This window comes from Toxotes jaculatrix, chromosome 13, assembly GCF_017976425.1.
Source record: "Toxotes jaculatrix isolate fToxJac2 chromosome 13, fToxJac2.pri, whole genome shotgun sequence".
Taxonomy (NCBI): Eukaryota; Metazoa; Chordata; class Actinopteri; family Toxotidae; genus Toxotes; species Toxotes jaculatrix.
Window position 1 is genome coordinate 25,670,821 of NC_054406.1, and position 18,395 is coordinate 25,689,215.

The following is an 18,395-nucleotide window of genomic DNA, read 5'->3' on the forward strand; positions in this document are numbered from 1 at the left end:
GTAGTGGGGCTGTATCCTCTAAAGTATTAATACACATTTTTAATAGTTGTTGTCGCCTCTTTCAGGCCCAGATCCAGACTGCTGCTTTGCCTGAGCGGTTCTTTTATTGGCTTTATTTACTTCACATGTTGTTTTTACAGGGACTGATGTAATGATTCTGCTGCACTGACATTAGTTTCTGCGAACTCATTATTAAGTTTTTAATTATCTGTCCATATAAGTCCTTTCTGGTTCATTTTATGTGAACCAGCTGATTTTAATTGTTTTTATTTTTAGGTAGAGGTCCAGCCTGTGGGGAGTAGGTTGCAGGGTACACACTCTGCATGCTGTGTGGTAATATAAATGGTGGCGGTCACATAGTCGTGTCTTGAATTTTCTCATGTGCAGAGCAGTGTTTGTAGACTTGCAGTGTTTGTAGTATCTTCTATTGGGACCAGCACCAGGTGAGCACATGGTGTGAGTATAAGCAGGTTGTGAGAGAATCTCCCCACAGTGAGGACTCTACCCTTGTTTTAAACTTTTATTGTTGTATTCAGTTGGTGCTATCTAGGTTATTTCAATATTGTAGAATAAAAGCTATCATTTGTACTTACGTCAGTTCTTTTTTCAAAGATTTCAAAGATTCTCTATTGTCAATTCACTATATGTGCAGGACATACAGGCAAATCGAAATACTGTTTCTCCTTCACCAAGTGAGAGGTGCCATTAAGTAAAAACAAAACACAAAAGAAGAAAAATTAGTAATAGTAAAATCTATGTCCAGATAGTATTTCGGTATAAATAAAATAGAATAAAGAAAAAGAAACCTATGTACAATACAGAGTGTGCAGTATGGCAGAAGCATAGTTGGCAGTAGTGCAATTTAGTGAGTAAAGTGCAAAATAAATAAAGCAGTCCACAGGAGATGGTTACTTAGCAGCAGATGAAAAGTTGGATTTTGGTCCAGGCGCTAGGGGAAGAGGAGGGAGGTAATGGATGGAGTTCAGCTTCCTTACAGTCTGGTGCATGAAACTGTTTGACAGTCTTGTGGAGCGGGCCTGGAGACTCTGGTACCTTCTCCCTGTTGGCAGGAGGCTGAAGAGTGTGTGTGAGGGGTGCGAGGTGCCACCAGCAATGTTGATGGCTCTGCGGGTGAGGCGGGTGTAGAAAATGTCCATGATGGATGGCAGGGGGGCACAGATGATCTTGCTGGCTGTATTCACTATGCGTTGCAGGGTTTTTTGGCAGGAGGCAGTGCAGCCTCCATACCACACAGGGGTGTGCGATATGACGATATTAGATAGTGAAGGATTAGAAAGTGTTGGCGATCTGCCAGAGGAGAGAGATCGTATTATCGTCTATAGGACACATTCTATTAATTGCAGCTCTATGCATGTGCACAGAAGCACAAGAAGTTTTTTTTTTTTTTTTTTTTTTTTGGGCAACTAACAGCCCACTTCACGTGAACATGACCAACCAATCATGGCGAAGTACGAGCAGTGCTGATTTTTTTTTTTTACTAGCCTAGCTGTTTTAGTCAAGGTGTAGCGGGTAGCCATGGCCGACAACGAAAGTGAAAGTTTGGAGTTGGTCCCCAAAAAGAACTCCAGTCGTATGGACAGTGTTGGGGAGTAACGGAGTTCATGTAACAGCGTTACGTATTCAGAATACGTAACGGTGTTTCTGTCTTGGCCAACGCATTCCTGTCCCGGCTCTTGTTTGCCGGCTGTGGCTCAAGCTCTCGCTCCTGCTGCTCCTCATCCGACTCCATTCTGACCGACTGATCAGGCAAAGAGCTCGTTTATTTACGTTTGTTTTCGTGGAGCTGGGGCTTCTGGGAAACGCATCGGGTTGCCTTCGTTCATTTAGAGAATAAATATAAACTCATGAAACAGAGAAGTATCGTCACGTAATCCATTGATTTCAACAATGTAACTGTATTCTGAATACTATCTATTTAAACTGTAACTGTTATGGAATACAGTTACTCATAATTTGTATTCTGAATACGTAACGCCGTTACATGTATTCTGTTACTCCCCAACACTGCGTATGGAACTGGTTTGGGTTTTCTCCAAACGACAAAGTGCAAACAACTGTCATTTGCAAAGTTTGCACAGAGAAGGTTCGAGCTTCAGATGGAAACACAACGAACCTCTTTAACCACCTGAAGAAGCAGCATCCGAAACAATTTGCTGAGAGCCAAGCAGCGAGGCCAACCACACATCAGCCAGTGGTAACAGCTAAAGACATTACACAGAAACAACCAACTATAACACAAGCCTTTGATAAAAGCAGGACATATGAGAGAAGTAGCAAACGGTGGAAAGAGGTGACTTTTTTTGCTTTTATAACTAAGTTTTTACATAGAAAATAGTTTGGTTCTAAATTAACTTCACTGTAAAAATGAACTGTGATAAAATCGTGATCATGATTTTACCATTAAAAAATGTGATGTGATATTTTTGCCATATCGCCCACACCTACACACAGTGATGCAGCCAGTGAGAATGCTCTCAATGGTCCCTCGGTAGAAGGAGTACATGATGGGGGATGGGACTCTTGCTCTCTTCAGTTTGCGGAGGACATAGAGGCATGTGTGAGCTTTCTTGGCCAGTGATGTAGTGTTGTTGGTCCAAGAGAGGTCCTCGGAGATGTGCACCCCCAGGAACCTAGTGCTGCTCATCCTCTCCACAGCAGCACCGTTGATGGTCAGTGGAGGGTGTTGCAGAGGTCCTCTCTTGAAGTCCACAACAATCTCTTTAGTTTTCCCCATGTTAAGGAATAGATTCTTGCACCACTGGACCAGTTGGCTCACCTCGTTTCTGTAGTTGGTTTCATCATTATCGGTGATGAGGCCCACTAGTGTCATCTGCAAACTTGATTATGTGGTTGGTGCTGTAGCCGGGCACACAGTCGTGGGTCAGCAGGGTGAAGAGCAGGGGGCTGAGCACACACCCTTGTGGGGCCCCTGTGTGCACCATGATGGTCTGTGAGGTGTTGTTGCCGACTCGTACATTTTGTGGCCTCTCTGTCAAAAAGTCTAGTACCTGGCTTTGATATTCTGCATGACCAAATTCTCAAAGCACTTCATTATGATGGGGGTTAGGGCCACAGGTCTGTGGTCATTGTAGTTGGATGGGTGGGAATTTTTTGGAACTGGTATTATTGTTGTGGCTTTGAAACACATTGGGACAACAGCCTGGCTCAGGGAGATGTTGAAGATGAACATCCTTGAGCTCGTCAGCACAGTCCTTTAGGACACGACCAGGTATGTTGTCTGGTCCTCCTGCCTTCCGCACGTTGATCTTGTAGAGCAGTGGTTCTCAAACTTTTTACATCAGGTACCACCTAAGAAAATATTTGGCTCTCCAAGTACCACCACTATAGCCGATGTTAAAATACAGTAGTGTAGGCCTACCCTATTCAGCTCAAAATACACAGAGAGAGGAAAATTAATTCCTCATAAAATTATTATTAATTTTTACCTTTGACAGTCACAACTACATCGTACACACTGGTACTAGAACTCTCTTATATGAACACCTCTCCTATATAAGATAAGATAAGATAAGAGAATCCTTTATTAGTCCCTCAGTGGGGAAATTGCATTTAGCAACAGCAGGGATACAGTACAATAAGTGAAAGTGAGATATAAGTAAGAGGCCAATATGGCCAGAACAAGATTTAAATAAGGTAGAATAACTATGAGACAAGAAAATAGCTGCTGTAAAAAAATTAAAAAATATACCTACATAAATAAATAAATATGAGATGGAGATTGTTGAGTTGAGTGACTATAGTACACAAATATTGCACACTAATAACTGGGTTATTGCACATTGATGTATGGTAATCAGTATGTGTGTTAACAATGTTCGTTATAGAGTCTGACAGCAGCAGGAAGGAAAGATCTTCTAAATCTCTCCTTCACACACCGAGGGTGGAGCAGTCTGTCACTGAAGCTGCTCTGCAGAGCTGACAGGACGTTCTGCAGGGGGTGGGACTCGTGGTCCAGCATAGATGACAGTTTTGCTAGTACCCTTCTGTCTCCAACCTCACGCACTGAGTCCAGAGGACAGCCCAGGACAGAGCTGGACTTCCTGATGACTTTGTCCAGCTTCTTCCTCTCCTTCTCAGTTATGCTGCTGCTCCAGCAGACTACACCGTACAAGATGGCTGAAGCCACCACAGAGTCATAAAAGGTCTTTAGGAGTGTCCCCTGCACACCAAAAGACCGCAGTCTCCTCAGGAGGTAGAGCCTGCTCTGTCCCTTCCTGTACAGTGCATCTGTGTTGTTAGACCAGTCAAGTTCGTGGTTTAGGTGAACACCCAGGTACTTGTAAGAGTCCACTCTCTCAATGTCCATTCCCTGGATGTTCACCGGTGAGGGGGCAGACCGGTGTCTGCGGAAATCCACCACCATCTCCTTGGTTTTCCCTGCGTTGATGAGGAGGTGGTTTGGCCGACACCAGTCCACGAAGTCCTGCGTCACTCCTCTGTACTCTGCATCATCGTCATCGCTGATCAGGCCGACGATAGCAGAGTCGTCAGAGAACTTGAGCAGGACACAGCCGTCCGTGTTGTGTCTGAAGTCTGCAGTGTAGAGGGTGAAGAGGAAGGGTGCAAGCACTGTCCCTTGAGGAACACCCACACTGCAGGTCAGGGGGTCAGACACACAGTCCCGAGCTCTCACAAACTGGGGCCTGTTTGTGAGGTAGTCCAGGACCCACTCTGCCAGCTGTGAGTCCACTCCAGACCGCACCAGCTTGTCCCTCAGAAGCACAGGCTGGATAGTGTTGAATGCGCTGGATATTTCATTCACACACCCTGCATTTCTCTCTCTCTCTCTCTCTCTCTCTCACACACACACACACACACACACACAGCATGTGAAAACATTAATAACAACTGCATTTCAGTCAAAAAAACAAGCAAATATATTTCAAAAACAGCACTTTGGCAACTACGTATAACTCTTATAGGCCTAATGGGAAGGATGTGCCTGCCCCTGTACACCTGCAACATCAGCAGTCTGGTCCAGTTGGATGGAATGATAGCGACTATTTTTAATGCGTTCAATCAGTGTCTTTCCAACGTCATCTGCCATGGCTCCTATTCTCCGCGACACTCTGTCATTTGAAAGTGGCACCAAATTTAACTGTTTGGCAACCTTCTCACCACACATAATGTGTACCATCTCTTTGGCTAATGGTAGACACAGTTGTTCACCAGTTGTGTGCGGCTTACCGGCTTTCACTATGCGGAGGCTGGCATGATACAAAGCCTCCTGAGCTTTAACCACAGGTGTAACACAGGACTGAATCGTGCATTTGGACTGCTGCAGTTCATCCCGTTTACGTACAAAAATCCACTGATTTGTCTTTCAGCACCATGTGTTTGGTTGTAAAATGCCATTTGTGATGCGATGGTTTCATGGATTCATTGATGAGAACATCACCACATACCACACACTGTGGCATTAGCTCTTCCTAAGTCCCGCTCCAGCTGAATCCAAGTTTGATATAACTTGGGTCATATTTCCATACTGTTTTGCACTTTTGGCAGCCAGCTACCGGTGCTGTGGTCACTTCACTCCCACTACTGATGTAGCTGCTAACTTTAACACTATTGTCCAGGCTGCTTGAAATATCCTCCTCCTGATCCACAGATTTCGTCCTTTTCGTTCCCCTCTCGAGCCACGACTTTAGTATATTTAAACCGCTCATAACTTATTTTTACTATCTCAGCTTAACCAACTTGCCATCACAGTTAAGTTTATTCTCTAGCTGACAGCAAATCACAGCTACTAGTTGACGTTTGCAGGCAGCGCTACTATTGGCGGTAGCACTTAGAAATGTGTCTGTGTGTCTCTGGTGTTGCTGAAGTGACCAGATATTTTCCTGCTATATTGTTCTTTCGCTTCCCTAAATCCACGGGACAGGTTGGCTCTGGCTGTTGCTAGACCTGTGGTATCCCTGGCTCTGAAGGCTGCATCCTGAGCCCTCAGGAGCCTGTGAACCTCTCGTCAGCCATGGTTTCTGGTTGACACGAACAGTGATTGTTTTTCTGTGAGTGACCTCATCTATGCATTTTGCGATGTATGCAGTAACAGTCTTTGTGTACTGCTCTATGTCTGTGTGGTCATCGTAAGTGGCTGCATGTTTGAAGATGTCCCAGTCTGTGGTGTTGAAACAGTCTCTCAGAGCATAGCAGGCCCCCTCTGGCCACACACGTACCTCATTTTTAGTTGGTCTGATGGCTCTCACCCTAGGTCTGTATGCTGGTCTCAGCATGATTGTAATGTGGTCTGAGAGTCCTAGGTCGGTGGAGGTTTACAGGTTTACGGTTTACAGTTTGTGTACACTAAATCCAGTGTGTTGTCTCCCCTTGTTGGAAAATCTATGTGTTGATGTAGTTTGAGCAATAAAACCTTTAAACCTCTTTCTATGAAGACTTGGTCAGAGAGATAGCATGTTAGCCCCACTAGCTAGATGGCAGAGGCCGGGATGTTGTCATTTAGCCATGTCTCCGTGAAAATGAGAACACAGCAACCACTCACCTCACGCTGCGCAGATCTCAGAAGTTGTAAGTGTTGTTTTATTGTTCAGCGAGCGTACATTGGCCATAATGAGGGTGTTCTGCCTTTGAGACAAATTTTTGTTTGTTTAAAGTAGAGACTCTTATTTTGAAACACATACCTTTATTTTGACGCTTGTCGGATGCAGAAGTAAACAGACGCGAGTAGAACGTAATGCGCCCCCAGGAACTTGGTGCTCCCCACCACCTCCACAGCTGTGTTGTCAATTAGCAGTGGGGAGAGGCAGGGCTGGTTCTTCCGGGAGTCCACAATCATTCCTTCATTTTATCAACGTTGAGGATTAGACTGTTACTTCTGCACCAGTCCACCAGCTGCTCCACCTCCTGTCTGTACGCTCTGTCGTCATTGTTTTGGATGAGGCCCACTACCGTTGTGTCATCCGCATACTTGATGATGTGGTTGGTAGTGGATCTGGAGACGTAGTCGTGGGTCATCAGAGTGAAGAGCAAAGGGCTCAGGACGCAGCCCTGAGGGGAGCCAGTGCTCAGCCTAATGACCGAGGAGGTGTTCTTCCCCACCCGGACAGATTGGGGGTGAGTGCAACGGGGCGGTAATCATTTAAACAGGAAACTGCAGGTTTTTTTGGTACTGGCACAATTGTGGCTGTCTTGAAGCATGATGGCACAGTTCTCTGGTTCAAGGAGCTGTTGAAGATGTCTGTCAGAACTGGGGCCAGCTGGTCTGCACACTCCTTGAGCAGCCGACAGGTATACTGTCTGGTCCTGCTGCCTTCCGGGTGTTGATGTTCCTTAAGGACCTGCGGACTGCCACCGCTTCAAGCTTCAGTGCCTCTTCATCTGGGTGGGGCTCTGCCTTCTGTGCTGGTGTCGTGTTCAGTGCCTCAAACCTGCTGAAGTGTTTGTTCAGTTCATTGAGGAAGTCAGTGTCATCCTTACAGGGCACCTGGGCTGGTCTGAAATTTGTGATGGCCTGGATACCCTTCCACATGTTCCTGGTGTTGGTGGAGTCGTGGAAACATTCCTGGATTTTCCGTCCGTGTGCGCGCTTTGCTGCCCTGATGACTCGGTTGAGGTTGGCTCTGGCTGTTCTGAGAGCCGTCGAGTCTCCAGATTTAAAAGCATCGTTCTGTGCTCTCAACATAACACGCACCTCTGTGGTCATCCAGGGTTTGTGGTTGGCCCGGGTTGTGATGTACCTGATGATACTGACGTCCTCCATGCACTTCTGTATGTATCCTGTTACAGTTGTTGCATACTCCTCCACGTTGATGTGCTGGTCTTGTGTTGCTGCTGCTCTGAACATGTCCCAGTCTGTGCTTTCAAAGCAGTCCTGTAGAGCTTCCATGGCTCCTTCTGGTCAGACCCTCCCCTGCTTCACAGACGGTTTCTCTCTAATTAGCAGGGGCCTATATGCTGGAATAAGCCTGACAGAGAGGTGGTCGGAGGAGCCGAGGTAGGGCTGGGGTACTGCTCTGAATGCCTCTTTGATATTGCTGTAGGCAAGGTCCAGTGTGTGGCCTGATTAAAGTTCCCAGCAACGATGAAAACTCCCTCAGGGTGTGTGTTTTGCAAGTTGCTGATGGAGCAGTAGAGAACGTTTAGAGCCTCTCTGGTGTTAGCGCTGGGGGGGATATAAACAGCTGTGAGGTAGACATTGCTAAATTCCCGGGGCAGGTAAAACGGTCGACACTTGACAGTCAGAAACTCTACATCCTGAGAGCAGTGAGTGGATATGGCAGTACTGTTGTTGCACCATCTGTTGTTGGTATAGATATACACCACCACCACGGGATTTGCCAGTCAGCTCACGGCTCCTGTCCAACCGGAAAACAGTTAGCCCCTCCAAGCTAACGGCCGCGTCTGGAACGGATGGTCGTAACACATATAGAATAATGGCAGTCTCTCACCTCCCTTATTGTTGTGAGGTCCAGTTGTAAGTAGTCCAGTTTTGTTTCGAGGGAATGTACGTTGGCGAACAGGATGGACGGTAGCGGGGTCCTGCACGGGTTAGCCTTTAGCTTGGCTGTTAGCGCCCCTCGGCAGTCACGCTTCTGTTTCCTATAGCGCCGCTTGTGTCTCCTCCAGCAGTGGCCGGTGTGTGTGGTTGGTCTCGCTGCTGCGTAGGACGCTGGGGCGTCCCGCCGTAGCAGTCCGTGGTTGCGACGTAGCAGTCCATAGTTGCGAAGATGCTCCGTTGCTGCGGCATCTACACTACCATATTTACAGTACAGTTGTAATTCTAGTAACGACTTACGTTCATATGTTAGTCTGTTTGTTGCAGACTGAAGGTTACGTTGAAAATACTTAGAAAGAGCAGAAAAAACAGGATCACTATCGCGAGTCGGTACAGCCGCTGCTGAGCAGAGCGCCGCCATCTTGGGGGAAAAAAATAAAAAAATAAAAAATAAAAATAAAAAGTTGGCAATGAGAGATTGCTCACGTTCTCAAATAATAAAAATGGACTTTGTATAACTCCTTGCAGAAGCAACGCTTGTATGTATACGTTTATACAGTTATTTCATGCCAGTATGTTCAAGTAAAAAACAAGTTTGGAGAGCTGAATGAGAAATGGTTATTGCTACGTTGCTAAGGCTAAACTACTCTTGGCATGCTGTCGGGAACAGTTCATTAATTGTTGATGCTGACTTATGTTGAAATGAGGATTAATTAAATTGTTGTGCCATATGACAATATCTTTTAACCGGCCCTGATGACGAACTACTTGCGTGGTTCTTAAACAAACGTGAACATACGCGAGAACACACACGTTTTGGCACCGAACTTGGAGAGAGAGGGGCTGCTGCATCCGTACGCGCTGCTATCTTGCCAGCTTTCCCATCTTGCCAGAATCCGTCTTTCAGGCCTGTTACAACACTTCCTGTCTTAATTATCTAGGTTTAAATAAACTTATTTGTTTGAATGCATGTCTGCTGCTTTTCCTTTTTGAACTTTTTGGTTGTGTCACAACTCAGTAAGTTATATTACTTTGAAGTTTATAATTTTAACTCCTCAGACCTCTCTACACTCTGAGTTGGGTCACATAAAGTGAAATGAAGTGAAATTGAAGAAATAATTCTTAGTCTGAGAGAAGAAAAAGTCACAATATGGAAAAATTACTATTTCAAATCTCATTCATTCATTCAAGATGAACGGATTCGAGTTCTGGATGAAGATAAACCAGGTTCAGTTGTGGATTAAAGATAAATGATCTACAACAGTAACAGACAGTGAACTGACCTCAGAGTCTCCAGTCTACAGTGTGGACTCTCCAGAAAACCACACAGCAGCTTCACTCCTGAATCCTGCAGCTTGTTGTTGTCCCACAGATCCAGGTGTCTCAGATGGGAGGGGTTGGACTTCAGAGCTGAGGCCAGAGAAGCACAGCTGATCTCTGACAAACCGCAGGAACTCAATCTGAATAAAGAATAAATCATGTGGATAAAAATCATTTCTAATCCAATCAGATATGTCCTAATCAATGAGCTTTCACTAACATGAGTAGAGGGACTTTGTCCTTCTCTTATTGTGGATCATCATAATGTCAGCCTTCTACACACATCAACCAAATGTCACCACAGCATTCATACAACTATTCATGTCAACACAGATTCATAACATGCTGCTGAGCTCAGTCAAGTCTGGAATTAGAAGATAAAGATCAAAGACATGTTGGACTCAAATCCTCTTCATCATTGAAGTTTTTACATGACCTTCTTCTTCCTGAACTTTGTGTCATTAAACAACATTAAAGGACAAATTCACATTTCTTGACTTCAACCAACAGTCAGATGTCACATGTTGATTTAAAGAGTCTTCGGTGTCAGTCGTCCTTCCTGTGGTCCACACTGACTGTGAAGTGGTCTCCTCCTAACACAACTACACTGTAAGAAATGACTTCATGAGTTCAGCTGTAGCTGAATGAAGCTTCAGCAGTCTGACTCAGACAAATGTGTAGAAGAATACTGAATTCTCTCATTCTGCTCTGATATATTCAGACCTCTGTTCTTGGCTGAAGGTGTGTGTTTCCTGATTCTACTCTCCTCTACACCAGGAGAGAAAACACCTGGTTCTGTTTTATTTGAGACAAAATATGAGAAGACTTCAAAGGAGCAGTGTGGAGAGTTTAAACACTTAAAACGTAAATTTGTGAAAACAAAAAGACTGAAAATAACATGAATAAATTAACAAATGAATGTAGAATGTAACAGTAATAAATAAACAGAAAACAAAACAGAAAAACTGAACACCAATAATCACAACCAACTGAACAATCAGTTTGACAAACATTTAAAACATGTCCAGAAAAACACACAGCTGACCTAAAGATTATAAAACTAATATGAGAATAATGAGAATAATTTCATACTGTGTATATTTGAAAAAACTAAACTACTAATCTACACTGAGGAAGATTACAGCAACAGCTATCTCTAAAGCTTTGATTAATTTTTTTACAGTGTTTGGACTCCCAAAGGTTGTTCAGTCTGACCAGTGTTATGGCCCTGTGTGTTGGCCTTTCAGGGAGTTGTGTTGCTGCTATTTTAAGATCATGTCTGGACTTACACAGCCTTTCTGCAGTTCCCCACAGCTGGGATCAGTCTCCGTCGTCCCTCCTCTGATGTGTTGTACTTCTTCACGTCCAACTCATCCAGAACCTCCTCTGACATCTGCAGAACGTAGGCCAGAGCTGAACAGTGGATCTCAGAGAGTCTCTTCTCTGATCTGTTCTCTGACTTCAGGAACTCTTGGATCTCCTGATGTACTGAGGGGTCGTTCATCTCCATCAGACAGTGGAAGATGTTGATGCTTCTGTCAGGAGAGATATCATCTCTGTTCATCTCCTTCAGGTTGTTGATGGCCCTCTGGATGATTTCTGGTCTGTTCTCTGTCTGACCCAGAAGGCCTCCTAAGAGTCTCTGGTTGGACTCCAGAGACAGGCCATGAAGGAAGCGAACAAACAGGTCCAGGTGGCCATTTTTACTTTGGAGGGATTTCTCCATGCAAACCCTCAGGAGGACATCGGGTGATGGGTAGCTGCTGTTGTTATTTCCAAAAATCTTCCTGATAAAAGACTCTGGCTTTGAGTCCCAATGTTTGTAGTCTTGTCCCAGGAAAGTCCTCAGCTCACTTGTCTTCCTCTCTGTGTAACAGTGGAACATGTAGACTGCAGCCAGAAACTCCTGAATGCTCAGATGAACAAAGCAGTAGACTGTTTTCTGGAAGATCACACTCTCTCTTTTAAAGATCTCTGTACAAACTCCTGAGTAAACCGAGGCCTCTGTGACATCAAGACCACACTGCTCCAGGTCTTCTTGGTAGAACATGATGTTTCCTTTCTCCAGATGTTCAAACGCCAGCCACCCCAGCTTCAGAAGAACTTCCCTGTCAGACTTCATCAGCTCCTGTGGATTCGTCTCATGTCCCTCATCATACTTGTGCTTCTTCTTCTTTGTCTGAACCAGCAGGAAGTGTGAGTACAGGTCAGTCAGGGTCTTGGGCAGCTCTCCTCTCTGCTCTGTGGTCAACATGTGCTCCAGAACTGTAGCAGAGATCCAGCAGAAGACTGGGATCTGACACATGATGTGGAGGCTCCTGGATGTCTTGATGTGTGAGATGATTCTTCTGGACAGCTCTTCATCACTGGATCTCCTCCTGAAGTACTCCTCCTTCTGGGCGTCAGTGAAGCCTCGTACTTCTGTTACCCTGTCAACACATTCAGGAGGGATCTGATTGGCTGCTGCAGGTCGGGAGGTTATCCAGACCAGAGCAGAGGGAAGCAGATTCCCCTGGATGAGGTTTGTCAGCAGCACGTTGACAGATGACTTCTGTGAGACATCAGACATGACCTCCCTGTTGCTGAAATCCAGTGAACGTCTGCTTTCATCCAGGCCGTCAAAGATGAACAACACTTTACAGACAGCGAGCTTCTCTGCTGTGACCTTCTTTAATGTTGGATGGAAAACGTGGAGCAGCATGAGAAGACTGTACTGCTCATCTTTGATCAGGTTCAGCTCCCTGAACGAAAGCAGAACCAGCAGACTGACGTCTTGGTTTTCAGAGCCCTCTGCCCAGTCCAGAGTGAACTTCTGCACTGAGAAGGTTTTTCCAACGCCAGCGACGCCGTTCGTCAGAACGACTCTGATACGTCTCTGTTGATCAGGTAAGGCTTTAAAGATGTCATGGCACTTGATGAGAGTGTGATGGAGGGTCTCCATCTTGGAAGCTGTCTCCAGCTGCCTCACCTCATGTTGGGTATTAACCTCTTCACTCTGTCCCTCTGTGATGTAGAGCTCAGTGTAGATCCTGTTGAGGAGGGTTTCACTTCCTGTTCCATCAGTTCCTTCAGTCACACGTTCACATTTCCTCCTCAGACTGATCTTATGTTCATCTAAAACCTCCTGCAGACCACTATCTGCTGAAAATCTGCTGACACAGAAGAAATAATGTCAGACTAAAGAAAGAGAATCTGAGAATCTGCTCATTTCTTTCATCAGCTGCATAAAAATTAAAGACAAGCAAAGAAAAGCTTTTACATTTTGTGGTATTTCTAATCATCTTAAATGCCAAAGCTGTATGATAGAACAAATTACTGTATCAAACCACAGGTCCTGTTTTCAGAGATGATGACATGAGCAGACGGATGTACAGTCTTACTTTGTACAGTGCTGCTCTGACTGACTGTCTGCAGTCCAGCTCTTGTTCTGGATCTTTCTCTCAGATTTTATATCTTACACATTTTCCAACAAATATTTGAACTTACTGAGATACACTTGGGTGTTTTGGGTGAATTACTGTGAGATTGTTGGGATTCTTTCAGGCTCTGATAATGTATTTTATCATGATGATGTATTGAGTCCTATCAGCTCAGTGTCATGTTGGCCATTTAACTCATGAAGGCAAACAAATGATTTTAGCAGCACGACCTGTGCTGAGACTAAATGTTTTGTTGCTTGTTGTGAAGAAATATCCAGATTTGGTTCACAATTTCTATTAAAGGCTCAGACATGTAAATCATTAAAGTGGAACCTCCAACATGGAGACACTGTGTTTCTTCTTTGTCCTTCTTTTCATTGACAGGTCTACAGACTCTGGAAGTTCATACACCAACTCTCACAATGACTGAAATTGATAAAACAGTAACATGAGAAAGTTCTGCTTTATAAATCTGCTGAAAAGAGTGTGTGTGCATATTTCTGTCTTTGTGTGGACACAGAGTTTTATGGATCTGGCCCCTGGTGTCTCCCTGTTTGCTTCAAATATGTCTGAGAACTGAATCATCCTCAGGTCAGTTTATACTAGAAACACTCTCTTACTTTGTGTCTGAGGGTCCAGGTTCATTACTGAAGTCTAGAGGATTTAATTCTGTGGACCAGTCCCCCTTCACAGACAGACAGCTGGATCCTGGAGACTCTGCTCTCAGTCTGTGGTCCTGACCTCTGAACACACAAACACATTTTTATTCATATCACATCAATCACTGATAAATTGTCTGAGGACAAAGTCATTCTGGGAACTCTCAGCTGACGTCCTGCAGCAACGTCACCATGTAGCACTGAACACTATACTGAAGGATGGAGGCAACACACCAGCATCCATAAACAACACTGTTGTGTCAGTTCATCATAAAATATGAGCTGTTTCCACGTGTTGATGACCTGTCTCACATTAGCTTTAAAGAACTGTTCTGGGGACTGTTTTGATCTGTGGATTTATCTATATTTGGTGCTGCGTGTGTGTGTGTGTGTGTGTGTGTGTGTGTGTGTGTGTGTGTGTGTTGATGGAGATGAAAGAACATGTCATCCAGTGTAACAGTGTGGTTCACTGATGTGTTTTAATATTTCCTGGCTCAGAGGAATCAGATCTATCAGGCTGTGATACACATTCTGTGGGCTTGACTCTGCAAATGGGATTTATTGGTAATAAGAAAAATGTGGAAAATCAGTAAAAGTAAAAATGTTCTTTAGTCAGATCATTTCAAAAGAAACAAGCAGCCTCAGCAGTCAGTATTAATACACCCGACAACTGCAGGACCTCAACACACTAAACACTGTTATAGCCCAAAGTTTGGAGGTTCACAGGTTTGTAGCAGTTCTCTTACTTTGTGTCTGAGGGTCCAGGTTCATGACTGAAGTCTGGAGGAACAAACTCTTTGGACCAGTCACTCTTCATTGACAGACAGCTGGATCCTGGAGACTCTGCTCTGTCCTCTTCCTCCTCCACACAAACACTCTGAATCTTCTGGACTTCAGTCAGTCTGAGAAGGAAACCAGTAAAACAGACTGTGGGCTCAGACACAAAGAATCAGGACACACAAGTCTGATCAAGATTCACGTGCAAGACTGAGAGAACAGGAGAGGTAACACACACACACACACACACACAGACCAACAGAGTCCACAGTGAAATAAAAACAGGCAGCTCTCCACCTGCTCAGTTTATTTTAATTCTGAGTCTGAAAACTGACTCAGAGACTTTGACAGTAAAATAATAATAATGTTGTATTAACACTCACCCTGCCTCAGCCTTCAGTTTTCCTCCTCCTGCTCAGTTTAGTTCAAATGGAGTCTGAACTAACTGACTGACCACTTTCAGTTTTACCTGCTCCTCCCCTCTACATTTACCTGTGTGTGTGTGTGTGTGTGTGTGTGTGTGTAGGTGTGTTCATGAACATGAAGGAACAAGGAACATGTCACCCAGTGTAACAGTGTGGTTCACGGATGTGTTTTAATATTTCCTGGCTCAGAGGAGTCAGATCTATCAGGCTGTGATACACATTCTGTGTGGGTTTGACTCTGCACATGGGATTTATTGGTAATAAGAACAATATGGAAAATCAGTGAAAGTAAAAATGTTCTTTAGTCAGATCATTTCAAAAGAAACAAGCAGCCTCAGCAGTCAGTATTAATACACTGATGAGCCAGAAGAACCAGGAAGAACTGATTTTCTGTCGACACTACGGCAGCTGTTACAGGCAGAGACGACAACTGCAGGACCTCAACACACTAAACACTGTTATAGCCCAAAGTTTGGAGGTTCACAGGTTTGTAGCAGTTCTCTTACTTTGTGTCTGAGGGTCCAGGTTCATTACTGAAGAATGGAGGAACAAACTCTTTGGACCAGTCACTCTTCATAGACAGACAGCTGGATCCTGGACACTCTGCTCTGTCCTCCTCTTCCTCCTCCACACAAACACTCATCTTCTGAACTTCAGTCAGTCTGAGATTAAAATCAGTAAAAGAGACTGTTAGCTCAGACACACAAAGAATCAGGACAGACAGGTCTGATCAAGAGTCACATGCAAGACTGAGAGAACAGGTAATAAGACACAGAGAGAGAGAGAGAGAGAGAGAGACTAACAGAGTCCACGGTGAAATAAAAACAGACAGCTCTCCACCTGCTCAGTTTATTTTAACTGAGTCTGAAAACTGACTCAGAGACTTTGAAAGTAAAATAATAATAATGTTGTATTAATACTCACCCTGCCTCAGCCTTCAGTTTTCCTCCTCCTGCTCTGTTTAGTTAAAATGGAGTCTGAACTGACTGAACACTTTCAGTTTTACCTGCTCCTCCCCTCTACATTTACATGCGTGTGTCACATACACACACAGGTAAATGTAGAGGGGAGGAGCGAGTGTGTGTGTTTGTCCTTTGATGCCTTTGATGTATCAACATTCTACAGCCTGATGTCACAGGCTGCAGTAAGTGGACACACAGCCAGAGACAAGTTCAGAAGTCAAACAGGAGCAGAGACAGTTGGACTGGACAGGACTTGCTCATGATTTAGGAAGAAAGAAGCACTCAGATATTTCTGCACAATTATTGACAAGGAAGGGAGGAGCTACTGCTGTTACAAGGACAAGAGGAAACTACAGGAAAGTCCAGATCACCTCCAAGGTTTTCAGTAAGTCAGTACATGTTAGTAGTTCATGTCAGTGTTTAGAAGTTAATGTTTTGAAATGTTTTGTCCAAATGATATGTTTGTGAAATTGGGACGACAAGTAATCATACCCATAAGCCCAGCGGTTTGATTGTGTGCTTATCATTCATGGACAATATTGAGTTTTTTTTAATGCTGATCATGACTGTGAGATATTCTCATGGTTGCTCAACTTCTTAACTTTGTTTTGGTGTGATGCACTGTAGTTTGTGTTAAAGGAAAGGATTTCTAGGAAGTCTGTACTGTCTGCAACAAGATCCTTTCTAAAGAAATTCTAATGGAAATGATGGAGCATAAAATCCACAGTCCCTGTCCTGTGGAAAAGTTGACTTCCAGAGTTGAAAAGAAGCAAACATGAGGCTTCAACAGTCTGAGTAGATCAAGTTTCTATCTTCCAGGTATTTTTAGTCCAAAATTCCCCTCTTTGTGTTTCTACACCTAATGTTTCCTTGCAAAGCTGTGGTGGAGAGATGGAAACACAGAGAGGAAATTCTGCACTAAAAGACAAACATTTGAAGATACACACTTGATTCTGTTTAACAATGCTGATGAAGTTTGGAATTACTATTTGCACAGAAATAGGACTGTGGATTTTGTGGCCTATCATTTCCACAGAAATTGTTTAAAGAAGGGATCTCCTGGCAGCCAGTATGGACAGCAGGAAGAATTAGATCAAACACCAGTGCTTTGAATGTGGAAATGGGAATGTGAGTATATCTTTAAGTGATTTGGGTTTTTTATGCCTTTATTATGGACAGTAGAGAGATGACAGGAAATCAGGTGGAGGCAGAGGCATCAATGTTTCCAGTGGAAACTGAATTAGAGATGTTGTGGTAGATGTTCAGAAGCTTAAGGTTGTTACAGAGGTGTCCTGAAAAGTAGCATATTATGGGGTTTTGCGTTCATGGTGATATATATACATTGACAATTGGACGTTATTACCAATCATTGTAACTTATTTGGAACCTTTTCTGTACATACATAGGGTCATTGGTAAATCTTTGGTCTGGGCCCGCTGCTTTCCGTGGGTGTGTTTTCTGCAGAGCAGCCTGCACCTCCACTGATGTCACAGAGAGCAGTGTGTCCTGTGTCCCCTCTGTGGCCACAGCTCCTCTCGGTTGGTCGGTGTTGGCAGCGTCAAAGCGATCATAAAACTCGTTGAGCTCATCAGGGAGTGTGATGTAGTTGGAGACAAGTTTTTCTCTCTGTAGTCTGTGATGAGCTGGAGTCCCTGCCCAACTGTTTCATCATTTATCCAGAAGTTTCTATAGTAATGTGATCATTATTCTGTGACTGTGACAGGAGGAGTTCAGTGAATTGATGTGACTCGTCTGTGCTCTTTCACTGCTCATTTTAATGAAGTATATATTCCATCTCTGTATTATGATATTGGATTGTAACTCAGCTTTACCACAACACTGTCATTGTACACCTGTATGTTTTGTTCACCGTGTTGATCCATCTGTCTTCCTGTATTCATTCTCTCACTACAACCACATACACTAAATACACTAAACTGTAGTAAACTGTGGAAAAGCAAATCCATTATGTGTGAAACATAATGTGGCTGGATGATGTTCAGAGGAAACAGATTTTCTGAATGAATGAGGTAATGAAGTTTATTAACAGCAGTGGAGGTGGGAGACTGGGGTTTGTATCCAGAGTCCACTCTGTGGTTAGGTTTGGTATTTACAGCTATTTAACAATACACACAAGCTAACTTGCATACGGCCTGATACAAATGTCACACACACACATTTCATCAGAGAGACCAGCTCTCAGAAATAAGTCCAGCAGTGGAGACAGTCCAACAGGCTCCACATGTTTCTGTGCTGAGAGGAGACTGTACTGAAGCTGTCAGCTGTACCATCAGCCTCTGAGGCTGCTCTGCTCTCTGTGTCACACACTGCTACTGTAC

The 18,395-nt window shown here is 44.1% G+C and overlaps 1 protein-coding gene and 1 long non-coding RNA gene across 2 annotated transcripts in view; both read right to left on the reverse strand.

The window, feature by feature from the left end:
• LOC121191840 (NACHT, LRR and PYD domains-containing protein 12-like) overlaps positions 1–18,395 on the reverse strand; it is a gene marked incomplete at its 5' end in the record, with an annotated part of 190,187 nt that overhangs the window by 45,289 nt on the left and 126,503 nt on the right. The gene's annotated exons all lie outside the window — the stretch shown is intronic.
• Positions 12,906–15,657, reverse strand: LOC121191864. The gene is made up of 3 exons (XR_005895147.1): positions 15,601–15,657; positions 13,854–13,976; positions 12,906–12,963 (listed from the first exon to the last, which is right to left on the reverse strand). It is a non-coding gene; the product is annotated as an uncharacterized LOC121191864 (long non-coding RNA).